The sequence below is a fragment of the Nicotiana tabacum genome, unplaced genomic scaffold, assembly GCF_000715075.1.
Source record: "Nicotiana tabacum cultivar K326 unplaced genomic scaffold, ASM71507v2 Un00001, whole genome shotgun sequence".
In the NCBI taxonomy this organism is placed as follows: Eukaryota; Viridiplantae; Streptophyta; class Magnoliopsida; order Solanales; family Solanaceae; genus Nicotiana; species Nicotiana tabacum.
Window position 1 is genome coordinate 5,727,926 of NW_027438239.1, and position 16,834 is coordinate 5,744,759.

Here is a 16,834-nt window from a genome sequence, read left to right on the forward strand (position 1 = left end):
GGTAGAGGTAGAGGTTTAGTGTCGAGTTCGAGTGGTGCTCAAAATCGAACCTATGCTCTAGTAGGTCGACAAGATCTCGAGTCATCTCCGGATGTTTTTACAGGTATATTTTCTGTGTTTTCTTATGATGTATATGCGCTAATTGATCCAGGATCTACCTTATCATATGTTACACCCTTTGTGGCTAATAAGTTTGGCATTGAACCTGAATTGATAAGTAAACCACTTGCGGTATCCACTCCGATAGGAGATTCTGTGATTGCTAGAAGGGTATATAAAGGTTGCACTGTGATGATTTGTAGTTGTCAAACCTCGACAAATTTATTTGAGTTAGAAATGGTTGATTTCGATGTGATAATGGGAATGGACTGGTTGGCCTCATGCTATGCAAATGTTGACTGTCGTACGAAGATGGTTAGGTTTCGGTTTCCTTGTGAACCCGCCATTGAATGGAAGGGGAACATTGCTACGCCAAAAGGTAGGTTTATTTCCTATCTTAAGGCAAGGAAGATGATCTCAAAAAGTTACATTTATCATCTTGTTCGCATTAGGGATGCGGAGGCGAAGCCGCCTACTCTACAATTAATCCCCGTGGTCAATGAATTTCCAGATATTTTCCCAGATGAACTCCCAGGCCTTCCTCCTGAAAGGGAGATTGAGTTTAGCATTGATGCATTGCCTGACACTCAACCGATCTCTATCCCTCCATACAGGATGGCCCCGGCAGAGTTGCGAGAGTTGAAGGCATAGTTGAAGGACTTGCTGGATAAGGGTTTCATTAGGCCTAGCACTTCACCTTGGGGTGCGCCAGTCTTGTTCGTGCGGAAGAAAGATGGGTCGTTAAGGATGTGTATCGATTATCGACGGTTGAATAATTTTACAATAAAGAATAAGTATCCACTTCCAAGAATTGATGGCCTGTTTGACCAACTCCAGGGTGCCAAGTATTTCTCCAAGATTGACTTGCGTTCAGGGTATCATCAGGTGAGGGTTAAGGAGAAGGATATTCCAAAGACGGCCTTCCGGACAAGATATGGGCACTTTGAGTTCTTGGTAATGTCTTTCGGGCTAACAAATGCCCCAGCAGCTTTTATGGATCTCATGAATAGTGTATTCAGGCCCTATCTTGATGTGTTCATGATCGTATTCATTGATGACATTCTGGTGTATTCTCGTTCGAAGGCGGAACATGCGGGCCACTTGCGGATAGTATTACAGACCCTTCAGGATCCTAAGTTATATGCTAAGCTCTCTAAATGTGAATTCTGGCTGAACTCAGTAGCATTCCTTGGCCATGTGATATCTGATGAGGGTATTAGTGTTGACACTCAGAAGATCGATGCAGTGAAGAATTGGCCGAGACCTACAACACCGTCAGAAGTCCGCAGCTTCCTGGTGCTAGCAGGATATTATAGGCGGTTTGTAGAAGGGTTTTCCTCTATATCAGCACCATTGACTAAGTTAACACAGAAAGCTACCAAGTTCCAGTGGTCTGATGCTTGTGAACATAGTTTTCAGGAGCTAAAGAATCGATTGACATCTGCGCTAGTGCTCACTCTCCCAGAAGGAACAGAAGGTTATGTGGTATATTGTGATGCCTCAGGTATAGGTTTGGGGTGCGTATTGATGCAACGTGGGAAGGTAATTGCTTATGCATCAAGACAATTGAAGAAGCATGAAAAGAATTACCCGACTCATGATTTGGAATTGGCTGCAGTAATATATGCTTTGAAGATATGGCGGCACTACTTATACGACGTCCATGTTGACATCTACACAGATCACAAGAGTTTACAATACATCTTCAAGCAGAAGGAGTTGAATTTGAGGCAGCGTAGGTGGCTTGAATTACTGAAAGACTACGACGTCGAGATATTGTACCATCCTGGTAAAGCCAATGTTGTGGCAGACGCTCTCAGCCGTAAGTCAATGGGAAGCTTAATACATATTGAGGCAGGTAGACAAGGGTTGACCAAAGAGCTTCACCAGCTGGCCAATATGAGAGTCAGATTGTTGGACTCTGATGACGGAGGTGTTACTATACAGAATACAGCAGAATCATCTTTGGTAGCCGAGGTAAAAGCACGGCAATACGAAGTTCCTACCTTAGTAAGATTGAGAGAGGGAATTAAGCAGTGTAAGATTACAGCTTTCAAGATTGGAGGAGATGGGACACTGAGATACCAGGGTCGATTATGTGTGCCTAGTGTGGCAGGGTTACGAGAGAAGATTATGATTGAGATTCATCAGTCCCGATATTCTATCCATCCTGGCTCGACAAAGATGTATCATGACGTTAAGGAGCAGTATTGGTGGGATAACATGAAGAAGTCTATTGCAGAATTTGTAGCCCAGTGTCCTAATTGTCAACAAGTAAAGATCGAGCATCAGAAACCTAGTGGATTAATTCAGAATATAGAGATTCCGACCTGGAAATGGGAGGTGATTAATATGGACTTCATTATTGGATTACCTCGCTCTTATCATAAGTTTGACTCCATCTGGGTGATAGTTGATCGACTTACAAAATCTGCCCATTTTCTGCCAGTTAAAACAACTTACACGGCTGAAGATTATGCGAAGTTGTATATCAAGGAGATTGTTAGGCTTCATGGTGTGCCGGTATCTATTATATCAGACCGAGGAGCTCAATTTACGGCTAACTTTTGGAGGTCTTTTCAGAAGGGTTTAGGCACACAAGTAAATCTCAGCACTGCATTCCATCCGCAGACTGATGGACAGGCTGAACGTACCATTCAGACGCTTGAAGATATGCTATGAACATGTGTTCTAGATTTCAAGGGGAATTGGGATGACTATCTGGCACTTATAGAATTTGCCTACAATAATAGCTACCATTCCAGTATTAAAATGGCCCCGTATGAGGCACTGTATGGGAGGAGATGTAGATCACCAGTTGGATGGTTTGAAGTCGGTGAGATAGAATTATATGGGCCAGATTTGATTCACCAAGCCATTGAGAAGGTGAAAGTGATACAAGAGTGACTGAGGACGGCACAAAGCAGGCAAAAGTCTTATTCCGACGTCCGACGTCGTGATCTGGAATTTGAGGTTGGTGATTGGGTTTTCCTAAAGGTCTCGCCGATGAAGGGTGTTATGCGTTTTGGGAAGAAGGGTAAGTTGAGTCCGCGGTATATTGGGCCGTACAAAATTCTTCGACGAATTGGACAGGTTGCTTACGAGTTAGAATTGCCATCTGAATTGGAATTTGTCCACCCGGTATTCCATGTATCTATGTTGAGGAAATGTATTGGAGACCCTTCTCGGGGCGTCCCTATGAAAGATGTACAAGTTACAAAGGATCTATCATATGATGAAGTGCCAGTGGCTATATTAGATCGACAAGTCCGCAAGCTGAGAACAAAGGATGTAGCTTCCGTGAAAGTATTATGGAGGAACAAGAATATAGAAGAAATGACACGGGAAGTAGAAGAGGAGATGAAGTCTAAATACCCTTACCTATTCCAGAGTGAAGATAACGAGGATGCCGGGGGAAAGAAGGACGCATTATAAGGTGAAACGGCTCTATGAGGTAAGTAATAGCTTGTGAATACTCTTTTTTTTAAATACAAAATGGTAATATGCAGATAATGTACATATCCATAATGCTTTGTATAGTCTTGTAAGGCCATAGGTTAGGTTCAACTGCTTGCAAGTTTGGCTAGTGTCCATTTTATAGGGGAAACTCAGCCGGAAATCTCCGTCAGAATGCACAATGAGTTAGACACCCCATAAACCCTTACATTCGAGGACGAATGTTCATAAGGGGGAGAGGGTGTTACAACCCAAATTCGCATACCATAGATCACGCCGTAAGTTAGTCGACGTAAATCCAAGAAGAGATTATCTTTGAGATGATAAGAAGTTAATCCTATTGGTCTTAAACGATACAAGGGTGTATAAGAGTGGTTAACAAGTATTTGAAGTTAAACGAATCAAGGATGTTGTAACCCGTATTTTCGGGTAACACTAGAGGTGATTAATTATCCCAAGAGGTCTTGTTTTAATGTATTTGAATCATATAATATCCGCATCATAAGTCTTGAAGTCAAGCGAGTTATGAAACAAAAGTCGATAAAAGTTGTCGCAACTTAGGTTTATAATTTTACTTAAACTTTAGGTCAAATGTTACTGCATTTTTATACCAATATGCTTAGAATTATGGGGTGATCTACCTATAAAATTGAAGATCTATGAGTGTAGTTTTCAACGCATTAAACCGTTCGTCGATATGATCTCGGATTAGAGAGATATTTGCGTTTTCGCGAGAGTGCGCCAAGCTGCTCTCTATGGGGCCCACAAAGGCGGTTTAAGATATATGAACATATATAAGATACCTCAACCCCGTTTTAAGTCATTATTTTTCAGTATATTCAGACCTTATAACCCTAAAAATAGTCTCTCAAGGTTCTCTCATGATCCAAGACCCAAACAAAGAGAAAACAACACAAATCAAATGTTGGGAATCCCGTGGCGCTAGTAAGTTTCTTGTTCTTCTTGTTGTTGCTGATTTTTGTGTTGTTCCAGCTCGTGTGGGAGGTTCTTTTAAGTTTTTTATGTTCTGTAAATACACCTTCAAGTTTTTAATATCAACCATAGGTGATTTCAAGTCTTCTAAAGTAATTCTAGTGCCGAAAAACCCGAATTAATTGCTAGTTTCGCTTCCTTATTCTTGTGGCAGAATTGAAGGGATATTTCGTGGAAAATTAAGGTCAAATTGGAGTTGTTCTTTCTGTTTAAAGGTAATAAACCTCTTACTCTATATATATTTAAGATTATCCAAGTTGCGGCTAAGTCGTTGAAGCTAGAACTTGTGAAATATATATCGAAAGGCTTGGTAGTAATGTTGTTGGTTGGTGGACTGTTTTGGAGGCTCAATATGATTATTAATGATGTTGTTTGGGCTGTTTGGTAATTGTATTGACTTGTGGGAAGTCATATAAATAGGGGAGGTGCTGTCCGTTTCATCGTAAAATGGGTTGCGGTCGATACATAATAGTTACGACGCTTAAACAATAATGATAGTGTCATTTCTCTTATTGTAGACTAAGGAGTCGTGACATTTGCATAGCTTGAGGTTGGGCAGTATATACAAGGTATGTGAGGATATCCCCTTCATTCTTTTGCACGACTCCGATTGTACATAATGTAATGAACGAGCTCCCAAAGATACTCTACTCTTAGAAGCTAGCAGTACTTACATTGCTGCCCTTCTTATGAAACGATTGATATTGATGTTACTTCTCTTATTCTTATATTATCAATGTTGTTGGTAGTTCCTGATTCTTATAAGATTCTTGATGAAGAGTTAATCCTAATAACGTGTACGAAGGATACCGACCTTACGTCACTCCGAAAGGTTCAAAATGTGATTCCAATGAGTCCAGCATGCATCATATATATGTATCTATTTTACTCTACCGAGCTGCGCTATAGTCAGCCGGGTATGGCACCTATTATGCAACCACTGATCAGTTGGATTTTACCGAGCTCCACGTGGCCGGGTACGATTCTACCGAGCCCTATGATGGTCGGGTACGTTTTACCGAGCCTATTATGGCCGGGTACGATATGATGATGGTGATGCCCACAAAGGCATATGTTTTAAAAGTTTATGTATATATATATGTATGTATCATGTATTTCATGTCAGTAGCCCTCAGAGGTACCCAGATATCACAGGTCGTATATTCTCTATCCCTGTTTACATTACTGTTCTTACTTATGCTTTCTTGCCTCACATACGCAGTACTTTATTCGTACTGATGTCCTTTTTATTTGTGGACGCTGCATGTCGTGCTGCAGGTCCTGATAGACAGGTAGACGTAGCTCCCCCACCACAGTAGGCTGTCCAGTTCAGCGGTTATTGGCGAGATCCCTTCTCCGGACTTGCCGTGGTCTTGGTATGCATTTTTGTTATAGACATTATGGGTATGTCGGGGCCCTGTTCTGGCAATGTTGTAGCACTTATGTTCCTTTAGAGGCTCATAGACAGGTGTCGACTTATGTATGGTTTAGAATGCCTTGTCGGCTGATTTTTGTTGTATAGTCTTTCATGGCATCATGGTAGCTCGTACCTTATATATAGTTTCTTGACAGTCTTGTCGTCTCATGTTATGTATGTTCATGACATTATCTTTCATTGTTGAATGTTCATGATCCATGTCTACTATTTATATTAATCTTGTCGGCCCTTAAAGATAATAAGGAAGGTTAGATAAAATGTACGTTGGTGCTCGGCAAGTATGGCCCGGGTGCTAGTCATGACCCTCCAGTTGGGTCGTGACATAAATCACATCAAACAACGCTAAAACCATGAATCATACCCCAATTCAAGCTTAATGAAACTAAGAGTTTTCAACTTCTACATTCAATGTCGGAACCTATCAAATCAGCTCCGATTGACCTCAAATTTACACATAAGTCATAAATTACATAACGGAGCTATGAAAATTTTCGGAACTGGATTCCGACTCCGGTATCAAAAAGTTAACTAATCGGTCAAACTTCCAAACTTAAGTTCTTGTTTTTAGCCATTTCATGCCTAATTTAACTACGGACTTCCAAATAAAATTCCGAACACGCTCCTAAGTCCAAAATCACCATACGGAGCTGTTGGAATTATCAAAATTCTATTCTGGGGTCGTTTTCACAAAACGTTGACTGATGTCATACTTAGCACTTTAAGGCCAACTTAAGGAACCAAGTGTTCCGGTTTCACCTCAAACACTTCCAAATCCCGAACCAACCATCCCCGCAAGTCATAAATCATTACAAGCACCAACGAAAAGTTTTATTTTAGGGAACGGAGTTCTAAAAGTTAAAAATGATTGATTGAGTCATTACAATATGGGCTATTAAAATTTTGAGGAGCTATAGAAGGTAGTTTTCTCTTTAAGTTTTACATTCTTGCCACACTTCATACAATAAGATAAGAAATTCGGTATCTTTTGGTGGAAATGATATAGTTGGAAACTAGTAATAAACTGTTCACTAATTCGACTGGTTAGAGAATGATAAGATCCGGACTAATATTAGTAAGTTTTGTGCACAAAAATCGAAAGATTATTCTCAATTAAATCTGAAGATGTTAAAAAATTTGACTTACTATTTCAAACACATATAGTTACTCCCTACATGTCAAATTATCTGTCGTGCTATCTAGAAATAGCTGTCACACCTCCTTTTTACCCCCAAAAAGATATATATTATGAATTATTATGGGTTAAAAAGTTTTTCCAATTAAAGTGATAAATTTGAGTAGGGATTATTTTATTTACAGAGCCGCCACTTGGAATTAATTTTTTTGGGTGTTCCATGTCACCTTTTATTTGAATCCCTAGTCAAAGGAAGGTTTGACTATATTATTATTGGTCTGCAAAAATAAAGTTCGGGTAAGGAATTCTGTTGACTGGAAAGAAGGTGTAAGGCATTTTTCGAGTCTCGTGGTTCTAGCACGGTCGCTTTATTAACTATATTTGGCTTGAATTAATTTTGGATAAACTGTGATTTATTGGTTTTCATGTTTTATCTATCCGCTTTTAATTATTAAAATATGGAATTATCTTTGAAACGAATCACGTGTGTGAATCCGTTTTATTATTGTGCCAAAATCATGTCACGCGTACGTGTACAGAATTAATAGCACTTTATTATTAAGATTGTTTTGGCCAAAGTTAACACATACTTCGGTTTTATTTTTGGAAATCACAATTATGTCACGCGAACGTATACATAATCGCGATAAACTAATTAAAGGCATGCCTAAAGTACTCTATTGGTGTTCATTATTCTTCCTATATTTTTGAGATTATTGTAAGGTCATAAATTATGGAATTACTTATGAAAGAAGTGTATGATTTTAGATATTTGAATAAATAAACCATCATCTACCAATACCTTACAATCCAACAATTGAAGCCCAAATTTATTAGGATCCAAATCTTCCCAACTTTAAAGCAAGTTTGAATACCATATTTCCAGAAATATGATTAAGTATATAGCATTTAAGGACTAATTTACATTATTATTTATAAAGTTTAAAGGCAAATAAATAAAATCACATAAAATAAGATTAAAAGAATAGAGGAAAGAATAAACCTTAAATGCAAAATTTTCAATTAAATGAGTTTCCAAGAACAGGTACAGTAACTCAGACGAACGCCAAACAAGCATAAGCGAAGAAGAACATCAAAGCAAGTGAACGGAGCTCCAACGGAATCCTCGACCTCGACTATTGACTTCACTTTTTGGCGTGTAAAAAGGGTTGTTATGAAGTATTTTTGTTGGGTTTTGGTTGATGAATAGCTAGATTTTTCGAAAAGAAGAGACGAAGAAAGAATGACACGAGTAGAAATTTCCTTAGCATAGAAGAAGAAAACAAAATTCTCTCAATTCTCTCCTCTTTTTTTTTTCTTCTCCTCTTTTCTCCTCACATTTCTCTTCTATTTATAGGAAAACAATTCGAAATTTTTTCAGATTTTTTTATTTTTTAATTAAAAAGAATTCCCACTTCCCATTTTTCTTATTTTTTATTAAAAAAATAATTCCCCACTTTCCTTTACTTTTATTTTTTAATTTTTCACTTTTTTTACTTTACTTGTTTTTATTTTCCACTTATTTTACTTTTCTTTTTTTAATTTCCACTTATTTTACTTTTCTTTTTTTAAATTTCCACTTTCTTTTACTTTTTAAAAAAAAACAATTTCAGCTACCTTTACTTTTATTTTTTAATATTTCTTTTACTTTTTATTTTTTTAAATTTCCACATTCTTTTAATTTTATTTTTTTAATATTCCACTTTTATTTTTTACTTTTTAAAAAAAATAATTTCTACCTACTTTTACTTTTAATTCTTTTATTCCATACTTTTAATTTTTCTATTATTTTATTCCCATCCGAAAATTAAAAAAAATATTTATTTTTTTCGTTTTTTTAAAATTTTATTTTATTTAAAAATAAAGATAAAAAATAAAAATAATACTAATAGTAATAATTTGACCTTTTAAATTATTTTTAATTCTTACCCTATATAAAAAAAATGTAACAAAGCTAAACAAAATATATATTAAATTTTTAAAAATATTTACATAGTAGAAGGTAGTAAAAAATTTAAATATAGTCAAAAATTAGGTGCTCACAATAGTTGTCTTAAATTATTTATTATTTTAGAAGTTCAAGACAAAATAAATTATATTTTTTTCTCATTTTCCCTTAATAATAATTGTTCTTGAAGATGGAGATAGCACATAAATAGAATAAATATTCAATGAAGAGAGACTATATCTTAAGATATAAATAAACGTAAAATAGTTCAACCCTCCTCCTAATTAATATTTTTTAAGAGGCATGTAAAAGAGAAATACAACAGATAATTAATTTGAGACGGAGACATTAATAAATTTTGTGCATAATCTATCATTTGTACACATACTTTACCACTATTGGACTATCCACAAAAAAGTTGTCTGAACATAAGTTAGTTATGAAAGTTTCGTACGTATATGTGCATGCGTCTACTTTTAAATTTCATTATCAAGTAAATAGCATGTTTTATATTTTTATTGGCTAGCTGAAGTTATAGAATATAAGGATTTGAAGAGTATCTCAAGATCATAGCACTCAGAAAATATTTCTCAAGATCTTTTGATAGAATAGACAAAAATATATCAAAGAATATTGGCAAGTTATCAACGAGATAATTTCATGTGAATTAGTAAGTAGTTATCATCCCTTAATGTTCTAGGGATGATTTTGGTAAATTATCAAGATCTTCTTTGTGTAAGATAATTTAGTCAATGGTCAGCTCTAACTTACTATATATCTATCAAGACTTATATATACTTCTTTGGTAATTAGTTTTAATATATTGATAAGGTGGGTTGCTCTGATGGTAAACGTCCTCCACTTCCAACCAAGAGGTTGTGAGTTCGAGTCACCCCAAGAGAAAGGTGAGAGTTCTTGGAGGGAAGAATGCCGATGGTCTATTGGAAACAGTCTCTCTACCCCAGGGTAGGGGTAAGATCTGTGTACACACTACCCTCCCCAGACCCCACTAGTGGGATTATGGTAAGTAAAACTACAGTATAACATGAAGGATCATTAATATCTTTTAGATATCATATATTCCTTAATATTTGGTAAGCATTATGTTTTCTCCGGTCTCCACTATAAAGGGAGCACCCATACCATAGAATTTCTCCAAGCAATTAGAAAAAAAGATTAAGGACAATAAACTCTTGTTCTATCTAGTAAACCAAGCATATTATGGCTTTTAATCTCCCTCTCATTTTTACTTTTATAGCTCTATGTTTGTTTAAACACTGCACTTGTGCACATGTTAAATCACTCAATGCATCTTTAGCTGGTTTTCAACCAGCTGTAGCAACATATTATGGGGCTCAAAATGGAGCAGGAAGTGGTAATTAATGATGTTATACTCTGAATAAAACTTTTTTATTAATGCATACAACATTTGTTTTCGTTAATTTAATTTATATATATTAGAGGTTGATTTCGACACACAGTCAGGGTAATTAAAGTTGATCTTTTTAATTATTTTTTGGGTTTTTTGTTACATAAATATTATTTCAATCTTACATTATTAAATTTATAGATAAAATTTTGATAAGTGAATATATGTTTACTAAAAATTAAAAAAAATATATATGATCTATTGAAGTGATCTTATGGGACAATTATTTTTAGTAACACAAAATAGTTTATTTTCTTAGTCGTCTACCAATAACTTTTGATTGATGTACGCTTTCAGGGTTAACCAAATTTAATAATTAAACATAAAATCAATAGGATACCTAAATAATGATATGTTCTATGTAATTTTAGATTATCGAAATATCACTTTGATGATAGGCTATAATTACGCATTTTAGTCGCTTATTACACTCAAATTTACTGTACTTTAATTGAGTTTGAGCTTTAATCGCTAGTGTTTTGCACTAATTGTGTGTTTTATGCCTTGTAGGAGTGATTTCGAGCAATGTAGATGTTATGGAATGAATTTAAGCAATTTGGAGCTTTGAAGTCTGAGTAAAAGCCCAAGAAATTAAGCCGGGATTGTGTTCGGGGATCAACGGATGATAGTTAAGAGCGAACGAAGAATCGAGTAGGCATATTGTGCACTGTTTAGTATAATGCACATAACCTTTCTCTCAGAACTCCATTTGGGCTCCACAATATATGGTTGGAAAGTTAATTCACAGCCCTACAACTTTCATGTTTTACGTTTTTCAAAATACCAAATAGAGCAGGGTGCAAAGTGCAGGTCAAGTGCGCGGCCGTGCACTAACTGCGCAAATGGGGCAGAAAGTGTGAAATGTGCGCGGCCAAGTGCGCGGGCACCCTTCCAGGTGAGCGGCCGCACACGTTTTGTTCGGAAACAAATGTCCTCTTTTGCGTAGGATAAGGTATAATTGTTTGGGCCCGACCCTACTTGGTATATATACATGAAAAACGGTATTTTGAGAACTTTTGACACACTTTGGACCTAAGGAGGCAGAGACACAATAGGAGCAAGGCGGGGAATTCTTCTACCAGTTTTTCACTTCCTTCTTCCTAATTCCATTATTGGTTCTAAATTCTAATATTGTAGTTATACATACTATTATGATTAGCTAATTTATTATCTAGGGTTTTGATGGAACCTCTTGGAGGATGAATTCTTGTTATATTTTAATATAATTTAACCCTTGAATTTGTCTATTTGTTCAACTACGTGCTTATTTCAGTTGATTGAATGGCCATCGATTGACTGTGCCTATTTATTATGTGTTACTTGAGAAAGGATACATATTTAGGTGGTTGTTGAACAACGCCACTCCTAACGTATGTGAGAAATCAACACAGCGGGTTTAAAGGTATGTTTAGAAATAACAAAGCCTTGACGTGGTCATAATGAGCGGTTAGATAAAGACAATTAGCGTAGTTCGAGAGAATATATCTAGTAAATTATTGTAGTTGCTCGAGAGAGAATTACAGCACCTAAAGTGCTCACGATCAGTAGAGAATATATAAGCGAAATTGTAGGGAACATAGCGGGAAGGATTCCAACATTTGGGAAAATCATAACTCTAGACCTCCTAAATTTAATCACCAACCCTTAGTATCTATAGTTGTTAATTTACTGCTTTAGTTTCTTAGTTAATTAGTTAGATATAAGAATCTTAATCTTTATAACTTAGAAATTTATTCGAGCTTCTCTTCTTAGCGATATTGAACAATTATGGCGAAACCTTAGTTCTCTGTTTGATTCGACTCCGGACTCTTAGGCCGGATTATATTTGCAGCGATCGCTTATCCTTTTTAGGACTAGCGTTGGCCGTGATCAAATTTTGGTGCCGTTGCGGGGGAACTAACGGTGTAGCTGTAGGTGTACATATTTCTAGGTTGCAAGTTTGAACTTTTATTTTTATTTTCTTGTATTTGATTATTTTTTAAATTTTTATTTTTGACTTGAGAGACATGGCATCTTGGAATTATGAGAGTTTTAATGTTGGTAATTCTACTTTTGATACTCCTTATGCATATTTTGGAGGAAACCACCCATTGCAAAATTATCAAAATATATCTGAGAGCGAGTTATATGCACCAACTCAATCTTATGTGTAGAATGTGTGTAATAGGTGTGGTGGTCATGATGGTCACTTTCATGGTTGTGCTTATATGTCTTATCCTCCCTAACCCCTTACTTTGATGGTTCATCGTTTTCTTGTGAAGTTAATAGGAACAAAGGACCCAGGAAAGCTGACCTGAAGGAGATCAAAGATATGTTAAAGTGCCTTATGGAACAAAATTATGAGAAACAACTGCAGATAGAAAGGCAAGAGGCAACTATTCGCAACTTGGAGCATGTATTCGCAACTGCAGTGAGTCAGGTGGTTGAATCTTTTAATGCTCAGTAAGACAATTTTGTGGATAGTAGCCAAAAGGAGCATGTATTAGATGCAGAAATCGAGGTGCTAATGGAGGAGGTCAGAGTAGAATACCAACAATCAATCGAACTAGATTTTGAGGATGTCGATGTTGTAGAAGAGATACTAGAGCTAACCAAGGACATTGATGATACATATTTAGCTGACTCTAGTGTCATGGGTGTTGAGAAAGTAGACAGTCCCAATGTTCATGTAGTTGAGCGCATTGGTCCACACTCCAAGTACTTTTTCACATTGTGTTTGGATGATGATATAGAAATAGAGTCATCCGGGACACTTGAGGAGTCAAGGAATGAGGAACAAGGTGCCTACATTCTGGAATTCTTCTTGCCAGAACGTCAGAATTACACACCTCATCTAAAGGCCAAGAAGTGCAGAATACTACATTGTTTCCTTGGGCCAGTTAGATTCGTTCCACCACCCTAGGAGCATAATCATAATCTTGAATCAAAGCTTGGGGTTCAATTCATAAGCTCGAGGTGGAGGCAAAAAGTAGTTCATGTCGTGCCGCGATGTTAAATCAAGCGCTTGTTGGGAGGCAACCCAGCTTTACATTTTTTTTTATTATTATTATTTATTTTTTATTAATGTATTATTCTTGTAGTGTTGATTTTTTATTTTTTTTAGGAGCATGGAAAGCAAAGCCAATGGAAGGATGCAACAACAAATCAGATGGTTGGAACTAAGTGTGAGATACTAGCACGAAGGACCAGGCCTGGGAGAAGTTTGAGTACCCCATGAGATGCTAGTGCTTCGGCCTTTGGCCTACCAGAAAGTTTCTTTTATCCTCTTGTATGTATGGGTGTGTATTGGGGACAATGCACAATTTTAAGTGTGGGGTGAGGAGATTGTCTAGGGGACTTTCGATGCTATATTTAGTTGTGTTAGTTTAATTGAATAATTTGTTTTTTACAAAAATAGAAAAGATTGGACTTTTCCCGACGATGGATCTATTAGACAATTTTCTTGAGGGATTTAAGGCGAAAGGAAAAAGACAAAAAGATTTTTTTTTGTTAGGTAGTGTAGCAATTCACCCTTGATTTTTCTTTGTGTCGCGGTTCTTTTCCAAGGGTTTTGTTTGAACCGGGTGTAGTTAGTTTTATTTATTTTAGGAATAGGAGCCATTGTGCTGTGTTTTGAATTGAAGCAATATCTCTTGACTTTGTTATGCCTTGAGAATAGTGAGTACTTTGGTTGTGACTCTTAGGCTCATTGTTTGACTCTTGTATAAGTACCTTAAATTGTATAAGCTTAACGTTGCTTAACTGCTTTGACTAGAGTGTCTTGAGGAAACCAATCCTGAGTGAGTTGTGTGCCATGTGTGTGTGAGGTTTGTGTGTTATTCTGTGCATTGCATTTGATGTCTAGAACTTGCCCCGTATATTTGCGAAGCGAAATAGTAGTTTTGTTCAGTCTTGGAAGTGATATAGGCGTTTCTTTTTTGAGCCATATATATATTTTACCCGCCTAATTGTTATGTATCGTAGTTAACCCCTTTGAGCCTGAAATCCTATTTCTTTGGCAACCACATTACAAGCCTTATCCATTTGTTTGAATTAACCATCTATTTGAACCTGCTAACCTCTCATGAGCACTTAAGTTGTTATGAACTGTGTAAAAGTTAAAGTATGGAGTGGTTGGTTTGGCTTTTGAGTGAAACTAATGAAATAAGGAGAAAGGTGCACCATTTTGAAAAAGTAAGAGCCACTTGAATTAAAAAAAGAAAGAAAAGGAAAAAATAGTTGTATTGCTGTGAAAACAATATTGCTTGATAAGTGGTGACTCTTGATGTAATTGTGCTTAAAGAAGTATGGGGTAATATACATTGATGTGAAGGTGGAGTTTGGTTTGACATAAGTATGGGGTTTGAATGTTAAAAATATGTATTAAAGTGCTTAAGGAGGTGTAGTCACTCTTATATCTAAATGTATCCTACCCGTCCCACAACCTACATTACAACCAAATAAAGTCCTACTTGATCCTAGACTAAATGAACTCGATTAGTAGAGTAGTACACTACGGGCAAGCCTATGGTGCATCTTTTGTGGCATATGAATGTTATTTCTGAGAGTGAGTGAATTCTTTCTATCTTGAGTTCCTAAGTGTTCTTAAATTTTATTGTGTGGAACTACTCTCTTTTGTTGTGTGAGAGCACTTGATTCATGAAGGAAAGGTAATGTCAGTAATCTCTATGTTAGAGTAAGTAAGTGAGTTGTGAATAATGCGTGGTACTTGTAAGTCAAATCTTGAGGTGAAGATGTTACGCTTTTGGGCTTAGTCTATTTTAAGTAGTCTTGGTGTGATGAGTTAGGAGAATTGTTTAAAAAGGTCATGTCTATATAAAGTGTAGTTTGATTACTCGAGGACGAGCAATGGTTTAAGAGTGGGTGTTGATGATATGCTATAATTACGTATTTTAGTTGCTTATTACACTCTAATTTACTGCACTTTAATTGAGTTTGAGCTTTAATCGCTAGTGTTTTGCACTAATTATGTGTTTTATGCCTTGTAGGAGTGATTCCGAGCTATATAGATGTTATGTAATGAATTCAAGTGATTTGAAGTTTTGAAGTTTGAGTAAAAGCCCAAGGAATTAATTCGGGATCGTGTTCGGGGATCAACGGATGATAGTTAAGAGCGAACGAAGAATCGAGTAGGCATATTGCGCATTGTCTAGTAAATTACACACAACCTTTCCCTCAGAACTACATTTGGGATCCACAATTTATGGTTGGAAATCTAATTCAAAGGGTTACAACTTTCATATTTTACGTTTTTCCAAATTACAAACAGAACAGGGTGCAACGTGCGGGTCAAGTGCGCGGCCATGCACTGACTGCGCAAATGGGGCAGCAAGTGTGAAATGTGCACGACCAAGTGTGCGGGCACCCTTCCAGGTGCGCGGACGCGCACGTTTTGTCCGGGAAAAAGTGTCCCTTTTTTTGCGTAAGATAAGGTATAATTGTTTGGGCCCGACCCTACTGTAACGACCCGGCCGGTCGTTTCGAAAGTTATAGCCATGTTTCCCCTATTTCTATTTTCTTTATGCTCTTAAGCTATATTATGATATACCGGGTTAGTTGGTTTGGGCCCGGAGTAGTTTCGGAGTGGAATGAGACACTTAGTCTCTTATTTAGAAAAGTCAACCGGATGTTGACCCATTTGTAAACAATCTCGGATTTGAATTCTGATGGTTCCGTTAGCTCCGTTAGGTGATTTTGGACATAGGAGTGCGTCTGAATGTGATTTGGAGGTCCGTGGTAGAATTAGGCTTGAATTGGCGAAATTGGAAATTTGGCAATTTTTGGTCGATAGTGGAAAATTTGATATCAAGGTCGGAATGGAATTCCGGAAGTTGGAATGGGTTTGTAGCGTCATTTGTGACGTGTGTGCAAAATTTGAGGTCATTCGGACGTGGTTTTGTTAGTTTCGGCATCGGTTGCCGAATTTGGAAATTTAGAAGTTCTTAGGCTTGAATCCGGGGGTAATTTGGTAATTTGATATTATTTTGAGTGATTCGAAGGTTCGACTAAGTTTGTATGTTGATTTATGACTTGTTGGTATTTTTGTTTGAGGTCCCGAGGGCCTCGAGGTGATTCCGGGTGGTTCACGGATTTGTCGAAGTTGGAAAATGCAGCTGAAGCTGCTGCTACTGCTATTTCCGCACCTGCGGAAGGAGGAGTCACAGGTGCGAGGTCGCAGGTGCGCAAGGGGAGTCCGTAGATGCGGAAAGGAGGGCACTGGGCAGTATTCGCAGAAGCGGAAGGAAATGCATAGGGGCGCTACCGCAGGCGTGAGAATTTGAAGCGCAGATGCGGAAAATGGGAGTCCAAGGCTGGAACGCAGACGCGAAGGATTTGGAC